Source organism: Pogona vitticeps, chromosome 1, assembly GCF_051106095.1.
Source record: "Pogona vitticeps strain Pit_001003342236 chromosome 1, PviZW2.1, whole genome shotgun sequence".
In the NCBI taxonomy this organism is placed as follows: Eukaryota; Metazoa; Chordata; class Lepidosauria; order Squamata; family Agamidae; genus Pogona; species Pogona vitticeps.
Genome location: NC_135783.1, coordinates 37,974,508 through 37,987,520, shown reverse-complemented (window position 1 = coordinate 37,987,520; position 13,013 = coordinate 37,974,508). Strand labels below are relative to the sequence as shown.

Below are 13,013 nucleotides of genomic sequence, written 5' to 3'. Positions count from 1 at the left end.
GAGTTCCAACCTTCAATGTCCTGTTAATGCCCGATCACAGCCATTTTCCTCCCAATCTGTTGTTGCTTCAGACTTAATCAGGGATCCTTTTGTGAGTATGACAATATCACATACTCTGATATGGAAAGATGGCACTACTAATAGGTGCTACTCATAGTGCTTCTTCTGAAGATTGAGGCAGAAGGCAGAAAGTACATTCCAACTGCCCAAGAAACTGAGCTGAGTCTCTCTGATTTGCTACTCTATGTGGGAAATTTCATCATCCATAAGTTTTAGTCACACATTGTAATTAATTACTGAGTTACTATCTAGGGTAGATGCAGAATTGCTTGCTGACTTTAAATGATAAATGGCTTCAGGTAGGATTGTGATTAGAGATGGTCATGAACTCACATTATGCTGTGTCATATGAAGCTGTCAGTGTGGCACAACAGATGCTTTGCAGACCCTCATCCCACCCCCTGGGCCAGCTGGCCCATTCACCATCCATCACATTCCACCAGGGTCCCCCTTCTCTAGATGTGCTGTTCAGGCAGGAGTTCAGGCTGCCCTTCTCTGCCTCCTCCAGCAGCCAACCACTCATCAGCTGCATGGGAAGAATCCCTGTCCCATTTCTTCATCAGAGTGGTCAACTGCCAGGGGAGGCAGGGAAGGGCAGCTTCAGCAACAGCCTGGAGCACCACTGGAGAAGGAAGACCCTGGCAGCATACAATGGATGATGAGGGGGCCAGCCAGCCTGGGGATGGGGGGGAGGGTTCATGTGACACCTGTGGTGTTCTGCTGGCAGCTTTGTATGATGCAACATGATTCAATTCCTGCCCATCTCTAACTAATTTTAAGCAAAACAATTTTCTAAATCACATCCAGTTTTATTTTGCCCTCCACTATGCAAAGACCTTTATCCCCTCAAAAAAAGAGAACATTATACAGTACTTTCCAGATACTGCAGCATTAGCAGCCAAGTCACATTCCTTTCCCAAGAGCCAATATTAAATTTGCACTGCTATTTATGTTTGAACTTTTCTCTGTCTAAATTCAGAAACCTTGACGAATTGTTTTTCTCATATTCTACTTTTAATTCAGCTAGACAAATGTGGTTTAAGTCTCCAACCCCGTGTACAGCATACCAGAAATGTAAGCCAACCAGTTACATTAGTGTCAAGAAGGTGGAGACCAGTGGCTTGGAAAAGTTTTATGCTATATTAGGAGACTGATCTGTCAGCCACCTTAAAAACATACTCCTCATTGATACCTCTCTCTCTCTGCCAGCCTCTTATGACTAATGAAAATAGTTCGAAAGAGGTTTTACTTCCCATTGCACACATGGCTTTTTCTCCTAATTAAATAAGCTTCACAGGCTTCTTAAATGGTACAAAACCCTGAAAACCCTCTTTTACAGAAGGAATAGGAGAATGTGTACACAGGAACATATGAAGCTTTCTTATACACCATTGGACCATGTAGTCACATGTTGTGTATCTTGACCAGCACAGACTCTCTAAGAATTTCAGAAAAACAAAGTTTTTTAAATCACCTGTGACCTGATCCTTTGCCTCGAATGACCTTAAAACAAAAGCAATTGCTCTACATTGATCCTTCTGTTCCACCTGGAGTTGTTAGGAACTGACATGGGTAATTTGTATGCAAAGCATGTGCTTTATCCCCTCTCTGTCATACATGATACATCTGCTCTTTCAACTTTATGGTAGTATTATCTACTGAATCTATACAGGTGAAGGGAGTGGTAATGGCAGCACATGAGTAACAAGCAATGAACCAGGTTATTTTTACAGACAGAAAAACAGTTAGTTTAGGTATATGCTATTGAACCCAAGGCATAAGTAACAAAACTTTTAAAAAGCAACATTCCAAGCTGCAGTCATACTAGTATCACATTATTTTAAGAGAGCAAATGTTTGCACGAAACTCATAGATAACATAGCAAAAAGATGTATCATGTTAAAGAGGGTTAGTCAATGGCAGCTGCTTACCTGAGGCATGTACTTTGGCTATTCACCACAAGGAGCAGCCTTTGTGCTACTTTTGTGTTGGTTAAGTGGCATATAATGTGCAGTTTCTGCTTGCAGAAAAAGTGGTCAGATGACTAACAATTAGGAAACACCTATCATACATACATCATATCATATCATACATAGGGATGTGATGGCACTGTGGGTTAAACTGCAGAAGCCTCTGTGCTGCAAGGTCAGAAGACCAGCAGTCGTAAGATCGAATCCACACGATGGAGTGAGCTCCCGTCGCTTGTCCCAGCTCCTGCCAACCTAGCAGTTCAAAAGCATGCAAATGAAAGTAGATAAATAGGTACCACCATGGTGGGAAGGTAACAGCGTTCCGTGTCTAGTCGCACTGGCCACATGACCACAGAAACTGTCTTTGGAATAAACACTGGCTCCATGGCTTGGAAACAGGGATGAGCACCGCCCCCGAGATTCGGACACGCCCCCTAGAGTCGGACTAAATGTCAAGGGGAACCTTTACCTTTTTATCATACATGAAGTGGCTGAGCATATCAGATTTAATTTCTTTGGGTGAGCTAGTCAGGTAACAATAATGTTCCTGCCTATTGTCCAGATATCTCATGAACTCTAAAAGACTTGTTGTAATTCCTTAACTATACTATTTTTTCCTTCCCCTCGCCTCCCCGTCTTACCATCCCACCCACACCTGCTTCATTTTCCATGGCAGATTTTTACAACATTGGCATCATTCACAAGGTGTAGATGAGCAGTGTTGCTAGGGAACAAGTCCCAATTGTGCCTTTAAAACCCAGTTTTTAAAACATACAAGTCAGGAAAACAGTCCTTTTCTTTCAATAACTTTCCGTTTGAGTGTGTGTATGTGTGCACATATGCATCTACACACACACATATTTATCTAAGCTTCCTTTTCCTACCAAATACAAAAGCATTGCTTTTGCATCATTCTAGTGAACAGCCTGCATCTTTTTAGTTATTTGTATGGCACTCTCCATGACATAATCAAGGAGAAGAAAAATCACTCTTCTTGATGCCCATTCAAGAAAAAAAATCAGTAATTGAGTGTCATTATTTATTAGCTTTTTTTCTTCCTCTATTTTTTCTTCCTCTATTTATTAGCTTTTTTTCTTTTTCTTCCTTCCAGTTCTTCTTTTTTCCTCTAATATCCAGAATGCGGAGGGCATGCGCCCAATCCTAGGCCTTGGAGGGCAAGACCTGCTCCTACAATCCTTACCCTGAAACTCTTTTTTTAACAAACCGGGGGAATTTTAACTGACACCACCCTTTTGACACTCTTGTGGATATTTTTTTTTAAATGGGGCATAGGTACTGCAGGTCCCTTAAAACACGGCACAAAGGGAATTTTTGAACCTTCCGTCCCAATTACAGAATTTTGAGGGATGGGTGTTGTTTGAGAGCCCATGGGTGGTTGGGCCACATTTGTGTCCTAGGGCTGCTTGCAGCCCAAAGGTCATATTCATCTGCCTGACCCATCAGATCTTCTTAGGCCAGGCTCCTCCACGAGAGGCCCAAAAGTCATCCCAAGAGAGGCCCAAAAGTCATCTACTAGAGGTAGGGCCTTCTTGCCGGTGGCATTTAAATGGAAATATCTCCCAGAGGAGCTATGCCTGCCTTCCCTGTATTCATTTAGGAGGCAGTTAAAACACTACAATTCAAGGATGGCTTTCCTGTCGACACTGGTTGAATGCCTCACCTCTGGTCTTGCCTCTCTTTGAAAATTGTATGCACCATTGTTTATGTTTTTAGACTATTTTTTTGTTATTTATGTTATATTTACTTCTTTAAGTTTGTTTTAATTGTCTGTAAACTGCCCAGAATAGTGCTTTGGCACTAATGGGGTGGTAAGTAAGTAAGTCAGTCAGTCAGTCAGTCAGTCAGTCAGTCAGTCAGTCAGTCACTCAGTCAATCAATCAATAGGCTACCTGTATCTCACACTGTGAAATTTGTAAGGACACCAACACAGGCCATAACGTTCTTTCATTTTGGCTCCCCTTCCTCCAAGACCAAAGCGTCAAGATCATAGGAAACAGATTTATCAAGGCTTATCTTTGACATCAGCCCAGGAACTGAGGACAACCCTATTAGTCAATAACACATTCTTATTCTTTAGAGAGCTCCAAACAGTTAGCCACAGAAAACTCTTTTTTTCTCTTGATGAGTAGGAGCTACTGCCATTTTAAAACAAAGGCAAGCAACATGGAATTTCCATAACCACTGTGTGAAATATGGTTGCATTCTACAGGCTGTTGTCTTTTCCACTGCTCTAGGCTTAATGATAACGCTCACAACCTTTTAAGAAGGCATTTGTGGAGAACATAGGAGGCTGTTCATAGCACTTTGATATAGAGCACAGAATCGTGCACCTCATGGCTGAGCATCTTAGATCCTTTCAAGGATTAGGATAAAACAGGCAATGCACTGGGGTTCAGGGCAAGTGAAGTAGCCAAGATACACTACTGTTCAGATTAAATCATTTATTCAGTTTCACCATTGAGGAACTTATCGCATGAAGAAATTTGAAACTGGGCACATTATCATTCTATTCACATCTAGCAAAATTATAATAAGCTGCAAAAACAAAGTCCGCTGATTTGAAGGACACCAAACAGGGTACACAGCCTTCTGCTCTGTATTTGTTGACCTCAGTCTGACTTGTAGCTAACCGAGGAGGAAACAATGGTGCAGCAATTGTCTAGAGATCAGTGGTTCTTCTTCTTAGGTTCACCAAATATTCAAACTTCAATTTCTAACACCCCAGCCATGCTAGCTGAGGCTTCTGGAAGCTGAAGGTCAAAAGGACTGGATGGTCAAAGGTTCAGTGATACCAGCCTAATGACAATCACAATTTGTGAAAGACATTTCTGTACCCAAAAAAATATATATCTAAAGCTGATACCTTCTCAATTATCTGAATGGACAACTACTGTATGTTATTGCTCGTTTTGAAAAAATTACTTTATGTTACCTAGGAAAAGGAGAAATGACTTCCTACATAGCCCTGAAACTCATGTCTCAATCACTCTCTGCCAACATTTATGAGATAAAAATAGGGGCATATTTGAAAGGCACCCAGTTTTCATAAAGACTCCTCCACAGATTACACACAGCTGAAAGGCTCAGCCTGCTATATCGACTCACTCCACAACAATCAGTTCTTCACTGACTTGAAGAAAACTATGTGTTCTCTTTTGTTTAAAGCAGTGGTTCCCAATCTGAGGTTCCCAGAGGCTCTCGGACTCCGAGAAGTCTTCACCACTAGTTCTTTGGCCAGGGTTTATGGGGGTTGTAGTCCAAGAATATCTGGGGATCCAAGGTTGAGAACCACTGGCTTAAAGGACAGATGGGGAAACATTGGCACTCCAGATGTTTTGAACACCAGTCCCAATGTCCTTACCATTATCTATACAAGCAGCACGCAGCACGCTTTATACTCGCTGGCAGTTGTTGCAGGTTAAAACATCTGAAGGATTGAAAGTCCCCCATGCCTAGCTCAAACATATAGTTTCATATTGTAGAAAAACATGATACTTTTACAGTACGTTACTAACAGATTAAACTATACCTCAGCAGCTTCAGGATGTGAAATGGCAGTTTGTATTGCACCTGGAGCCATAGTGCTCATTAACATTCATGTGTGCATACAATTAGCATCTTTAAGCCTATATTTGCAGGGCTATAAGTGTACTTTAACTACACACATACACTTCTCAAAACATGGACCTGCCCATGCAAACTATTTACTTCATGCTTTCTTCCCACCAGCTCATAACACAATCTTATACATGCTTACTCAAAAGCAAATGCTCAGCAGGGTTTTACCCCTTTGTAAACCTAATTAGGATTGCAGCACCAACTTTGGCTGTGAATACAGCAAAGACTTGATCTCAGTTGGGAACCTCACATATTATAATAGAAAATAATTGGCAACAGAAAAAGCCCACTAATCCACCCACTTTGTAACTCAAAAATAAGAATTGGCAGCATCTACCCACAATTTAAGCAAGCCTCCTGTCAGTCACTGGGGAGAGGCCTCAGGTTGCTAAGATTTTACAACAAACATTCTATGTGAAGTACCTTACAGGATTAAAATACATGTGTTAGATGAAAGAGAGAGAAAATTTTGCAGCACATTGTTCTTGGATTTTAAATCTTAGGGTTGTTTCCTTATTTGGCAAACACAACTTGCAATGAATTTTGTCACTAAGAGGTAGCAACATGTATTGTCTACCCATTCTCCAGTGCAATCAGCAGGTTGATAAACAAATGTTTAATTTCTGATTTCAAAAGCAAGATGAAATGCAGGATACTGTACTCAGTTTGTTCCCCATCTCCTACTGAAAACAAAGGTGCATTACATGAGTTCAAACCGATGATCAGAGCACACATTAATGCAAATGCATATTTTTATCTTACAAAATTATTCCCTCAGGCATGGGCCTTTTTCAGTGCTATGTGCCTAAGATGTCAAACATGCAGACAAGTTATGCTATTTCTCAAATGACCAATTACAAAACAAAACAAACCAATTTGCAAATGTAAACTGAGGCTATCTCATATTATAATAAACATACATACATTTCCTCCCTCAATGACACATGCCTCTAGATATGGAATCAATGTCTGATCTAGTGGGACCTCCACTGAGCCCAGTATTGTTTGCTTTCACAGTGACTACTCAGGGCCCATGGCAGAAAGAGGCCACTCCCATTCCTTGCAACTTGATGCTTTTAACTGGAGGCATCAGGAATTGAATCTGAGACATTTTGCATGTAAAGCATTATGCATTGTCATCAACTATACTCCCTTTGTAGGAGAAGAATCCTGTTTTCTCAACTGCCTTTTTGCATTGTGTTGACAGAAACTTTCACAATTTAGCTAACACTGGCTCTGGGAGGACTGAGTGGTTAACAAATTATTGTAGCAATGACTTTCCCACCCACACATGCCACTGCACATTCCTTAAGAACCAAATGTTTCTCCCCCGCCACCCACTTGGGTCACATTCTCATCCAGAACAGAGTTCTACTCAAAACAATTCCCACATGCACACACACCTTTTGTGATCATTATGTGATGGTTCTATTAAGGCATCATCGATGTAGTACTAAACCTGCAAAAATCCAAATGTAGTATAGTTTATATGTTTTTCATTTTATCAATATTTTAGATTCCTTTCTTCCAGTTTGGGAACAATTTTGTTTTCTTTGCAGAACACATATCCAAGGAAGTCAAGTTTCTCTGAACCACAGTTTCTGGCTGTTATTAAAGACAACATAGCCACTGATTTCTTTTCTTTACAAAGGGGGCATCTGTATGGGAACTTTCCCCTGCCTTTGTTACTTAAAACCAGCTGAATGGGTTATTTAACTTATATGCAGAATACATCACGCGGAAGGCTGGACTGGAGGAATCCCAAGCCGGAATTAAGATTGCCAGAAGAAATATCAACAACCTCCGATATGCAGATGATACCACTCTGATGGCAGAAAGTGAGGAGGAATTAAAGAACCTTGTAATGAGGGTGAAAGAGGAGAGTGCAAAAAAACGGTCTGAAACTCAACATCAGAAAAACTAAGATCATGGCTACTGGTCCCATCACCTCCTGGGAAATAGAAGGGGAAGATATGGAGGCAGTGTCAGATTTTATCTTCCTGGGCTCCATCATCACTGCAGATGGAGACAGCAGCCACAAAATTAAATGATGCGTGCTTCTTTGGAGGAAATCGATGACAAATCTTGACAGCATCTTAAAAAGCAGAGACATCACCTTGCCAACAAAAGTCTGAATAGTCAAAGCTATGGTTTTTCCTGTCGTGATATATGGAAGTGAGAGCTGGACCATAAAGAAAGCAGACCGCTGAAGAATTGATGCCTTTGAATTGTGGTGCTGGAGGAGGCTCTTGAGAATCCCCTGGACTGCAAGGAGAACAAACCTATCAATTCTAAAGGAAATCAATCCTGAGTGTTCACTGGAAGGACAGATCTTGAAGCTGAGGCTCCAGTACTTTGGCCATCTCATGAGAAGAGAAGACTCCTTGGAAAAAATCTTGATGTTAGGAAAGTGCGACAGCAAGAGGAGAAGGGGACGACCGAGGATGAGATGGCTGGACAGTGTCTGTGAAACAACCAATATGAATTTGACACAACTCCAGGAGGCAGTGGAAGATAGGAGGGCCTGGCGTGCTCTGGTCCATGGGGTCACGAAGAGTCGGACACGACTAAAAGACTAAACGAAACGACGAATGGGGAAAGCTGCTTATGAAAGAATCTATAAATTACAGGGAAACCAAAGGTCTTCTTCAAAATCCATATTTTATCCTCTTGCTACTACATATCACCTGAAGGTTAGATAATTAAAAATCATTGTGTGGAGTCAGACAAATTGGACTTTCTCATTCAGGATGTTAATTATCTCAGGATGCACAGTGGAGTAATGACTGATCTTGCTTATTTATATGGTACATCCTTAGAAGTTATAGACAGTTATTATTTATCTGCAGCATTGTTCTTATTAAATCATTCTTTCACATGTACAACCAGGTATTTCTGAATTTTTCCCTTGGACAATTGAACTTTGATTTAAAACTCATCAGAACAGTCAAAATGTTAATAGAGAATTCATGCATACAAGAGGAAGATGCAGGCACATTTTATATCCTTAATGAGTTTATGTTTTTTTACTTAGACTTCATAATTCTAGAGCTAACTTGACTTACTGAGTATTAGTTTGTCCTAATTAGCAAATGACATAATCTAGTCTGCATGCTATAATGTTGTGGACTGGCATGGCAAAAACTCTACTCTCCTTGTAGATTCTAAGCTTAAATTTAGACCAAACTAATCTCTTACTATGCTTAGCATAACCTAAAAAAGACTTAGGAGCTCCTAAATTCTCACTCACAATTCCTTTGAAACATCTGCATTTTTCCCAACACTGGCCAAAAGTAAGGCAGGATCTTCCCAGTGGTGTTGCCCAGACTGTGGAACTCTCTCCACAAGATGGAGGCAGATCATCTTGGAAGATCAAATGTTCGTTTTCCAGATATGCTTGATCCACTAATAACCACAACAGCTGTATCAGAATATTGATCACTGGTTTAAGTATCTGGCTGCAGAGCCAGAGGTTGAGAGTTTGATTCCCCACTGTGCCTCCCTGACAGGGATTAAGATTATTATTACTTTAAAAAAAGGGTTGGTGGGATCATAAGAAAGTGAGAGCCTCACCTTGTTGTTTGAAAAGTTGTACCCACTGAAAGTTTCCAGAGGCACAGTGGTGTCCTTAAAAAAAAATACAGTGAACACCCTGGCAACAGCAAAAATAGATTTGGTAGTGTATACGGTCTGCATGCCATGTGATTCCTATCTTTAATGTATATCAGGCAAAAACAAAAGAAAAATTTAAAAAAGACAAAAAAATTATGACAACTTTAAAAAACACAACTGCTATATTTTAATGTGAGCTTTTGTGGACAAATCCACTTCTACTTCCTTGCCCACTAAAGCTCACATTAAAACATAGTAGTTAGTCTTTAAGATGCCACAACATTTTTGTCTTCTCTATTTTTTAAATTTTTCTTTTCCTGATATGCTTGTTGTTGTTGTTTAGTCATTTAGTCATGTCCAACTCTTCGTGACCCCATGGACCAGAGCACGCCTGGCCCTCCTGTCTTCCACTGCCTCCCAGAGTTGGGTCAAATTCACGTTGGTAGCTTCAATGACATTGTCCAACCATCTCATCCTCTGTCGTCCCCTTCTCCTCTTGCCCATATACTTTCACAACATGAGGGTCTTTTCCAGGGAGTCTTCTCTTCTCATGAGATGGCCAAAGTATTGGAGCCTCAGCTTCAGAATCTGTCCTTCCAGTGAGCACTCAGGGTTGATCCTGATATGCTAGCATAGACTAACATGGCAACCTCTTCTAAAATTACTACCCCTAATGTAGTAGATCAACTGGTTTCTTCACTTTGGAGATTCATTTCAGAGCAAACTTGTGCAGGGTTAATTTGTATGGCTTTTTCTCTGGCAGCTATTATTTTACCTCTTTCTCAGGAACAACTTGCATTTTGGGGGTGATTTTATTCTGCTCTTGTTTTTGATTGCTTATTTTTTTAAAATTTTTTTTTGAAATTTCAGTTGTTTATTGTACATTACTGGAAGTTTCCAGGAGAGCATTTCAGGACCAAAAAGCTGGTTAGAAATGCCCTAAAAATGTACAAGTAAATATAACTAGTCACAAGTGTGACAAACCCAGACCTACTGGGATATGTCACACAGTTACACTAAGCTGCCACCAACCATTCCCTATAATAAGTCACACAGACCAGGGATGGATTTTTAAACAACAAAAGAATAAGGTTTATTTTAAATACAAACAGGGTAAATAAAACAATCAGGTGAATAAAATAAAGTAACGTGGCTTATTCTCACACACACAAGCATACAGTATGGTTCACCTAGAACCTTTAACTTAAAGCACAGACCCTGAACCCATCAGTTCTGGCTAACCCACAGACACCTGAACCTATCAGGTTGGTACTCTGACACACAGTAGTACCCTGTCAGACACCCAGACTCCCACAACAGCTTCTTCTTCCCCAGCTGCTGCTTCGTCCCAACCCAGTGTCTCACAGTCTGTCTCAGCATCTACTCTTCACCACACAGGCATCACATATTTATACAGTACAGCCCCTCCTCCTGATGTCCCGCCTTCCACTCCCCATAGGATGGAACTTTCCCTCCAAACCCATGACAGACAGGTAACATCAGTGCTGTATGTAACACCTCCCCTCTTTAAAAGTTGTTTTGTAGGGGGAAAGCTAAAAGTGCTTTTCACCAAAAAACAACCTGCATAAAATACACAACAACATTTATACATACCATATAATACTTACATATACTTACACTCCAAGTTAAACATAGCAAATAGGCATTTCAAACATTTACCATATGCATTACATCAATTTTACCTTTATTAATACAAACCAATTTAAAACCAGGTACATTTTAACTTTTTGTCTTCATTATATACATATAGTCCATGTTCTTTCGCCGTCTTCATTCTTCAGGTCTTCTTGATAAGGCGTCAGCAACACAGTTCACTGACCCTCTGACCACCTTCACTTCAAAGTCATAGTCCTGTAGGTTTAAAGCCCACCTCATAAGTTTGCTATTGTGGGTTTTCATTGTCTTTAACCATTGCAATGGTGAATGGTCAGTACACAGAACAAAATGTCTTCCCCAGATGTAAGGCTTGGCCTTCTGGATCGCGTAGACTATGGCCAAACACTCCTTCTCCACGGTTGCCAAATGTCTCTCACCTTTTTGAAGTTTCCTACTCAGGTAGGACACTGGATGCTGGTCACCATTCTCATCCTCCTGGCACAGAACTGCTCCTACCCCGCTGTTAGACGCATCGGTGTAGATGATGAACTCCCGGTCGAAGTCTGGAGCACGCAGGACAGGATAGTTGATTAACGCCTCCTTCAACCTCTGGAACGCCGCCTCACAGTCGCTGGTCCACGGGATGCGGTCATCAGCCTTCTTCCTCGTCAGATCGGTCAGCGGAGCCGCAACCTCGCTAAACCTCGGGATGAACTTTCTGCAGTAGCCCACCAACCCAAGAAATGATCCGACCCTTTTCTTGGCGTTGGGTCCGGGCCAATCACGAACAGCTTCTATTTTGGCCTCCAGGGGTTTTATCACTCCTCCCCCTACCATGTGACCCAAGTATTTTGTTTCTGGGCTACCCAGCTGACACTTGCTGGCCTTTACTGTTAGCCCTGCTGCACTTAACCTCTGCAGCACTAACTCCAGGTGTATCAGGTGATCTTCCCAGGTATTACTGAAGATCCCTATGTCATCAATGTAGGCCACTGTAAAGTCACTGAGCCCTGCCAAGGTCTGGTCCATTAGCCTTTGGAATGTGGCTGGTGCATTTCTGAGACCAAAGCTCAGGACTCGAAACTCATAGAGACCAAAAGGGCTGCAAAAGGCAGTTTTTTCTTGATCCCTGGGATCAATTCTTAATTGCCAATATCCCTTTACCAGGTCCAATGATGAGATGAACCGACAACCCCCTATGGTTTCAATCAGGTTGTCTAGCCTGGGCATTGGGTAGGCATCAGGAGTGGTTACACGGTTTAATTTCCTGTAATCGACACAAAACCTAATGCTCCCATCAGGCTTGTCCACAAGGACTATCGGAGAGGACCAAGGACTAGAAGAGGGGACGATTATGTTCTCCCTAAGCATCTCGTCCAGCTCCTTCCGCACCTTGTCCCTATAGGGTCCCGTTACTCGGTATGGGGATACTGCCTGCGGGGGTGCATCCCCTGTATGGATCCGATGCATCACTCCCTTCACTATCCCCGGCTTGTTGGAAAACACCTGTTGATATTTACTAAGCAGCATTTTTAGTTCTTGCTGCTGGTCTTGGGTGAGTGCAGGACTGATCTTTACCTCCTCTGGGTTGTATTTTACTTCCCCTCTACCCTCCCAGAAGGGTAATTCAGCTTCCTCACTCTCAGCTGCTTTTATAGCAAATAGAACCCTCTGTTCCCCTCTGTAGTAGGGTTTTAGGGCATTCACATGAACCACCCTCCTTGCTTGGTTCTCCTCCTGCTCTATTAGGTAGTTCAGGTCTGACATCTTGGAAATGACCCTATATGGTCCTGCCCATTTGAGCTGCAGTTTGTTCTCTCTGCAGGGCCTAAGCCAAAGCACTTCCTCCCCTGGGTCAAAGTGCCTCTCTCTAGCTTTGTGGTCATACCATGTTTTCTGTCTGACCTTCTGAGCTTGCAGGTTTTCTGCTGCCAGCTCTAGATTTCTCCTTAGGTCATTCATCAAGGTGTCTATGTAAGTCACAACGTCTTGTGGGTCATCCTGGGTGATCTGCTCCCAATCTTGCTTGATCAAATCAAGGGGCCCTTTCACCCCTAAGTGTGCAGCAAACATTTCAGAGTGACCCCTTTGTAAGATCATGGGGCGATACTTTTC

At 41.8% G+C, this 13,013-nt stretch overlaps 1 protein-coding gene across 1 annotated transcript in view; it reads right to left on the bottom strand.

Moving 5' to 3' along the window:
* Positions 1–13,013, bottom strand: part of STUM (stum, mechanosensory transduction mediator homolog) — a 68,103-nt gene that overhangs the window by 33,407 nt on the left and 21,683 nt on the right. The gene's annotated exons all lie outside the window — the stretch shown is intronic.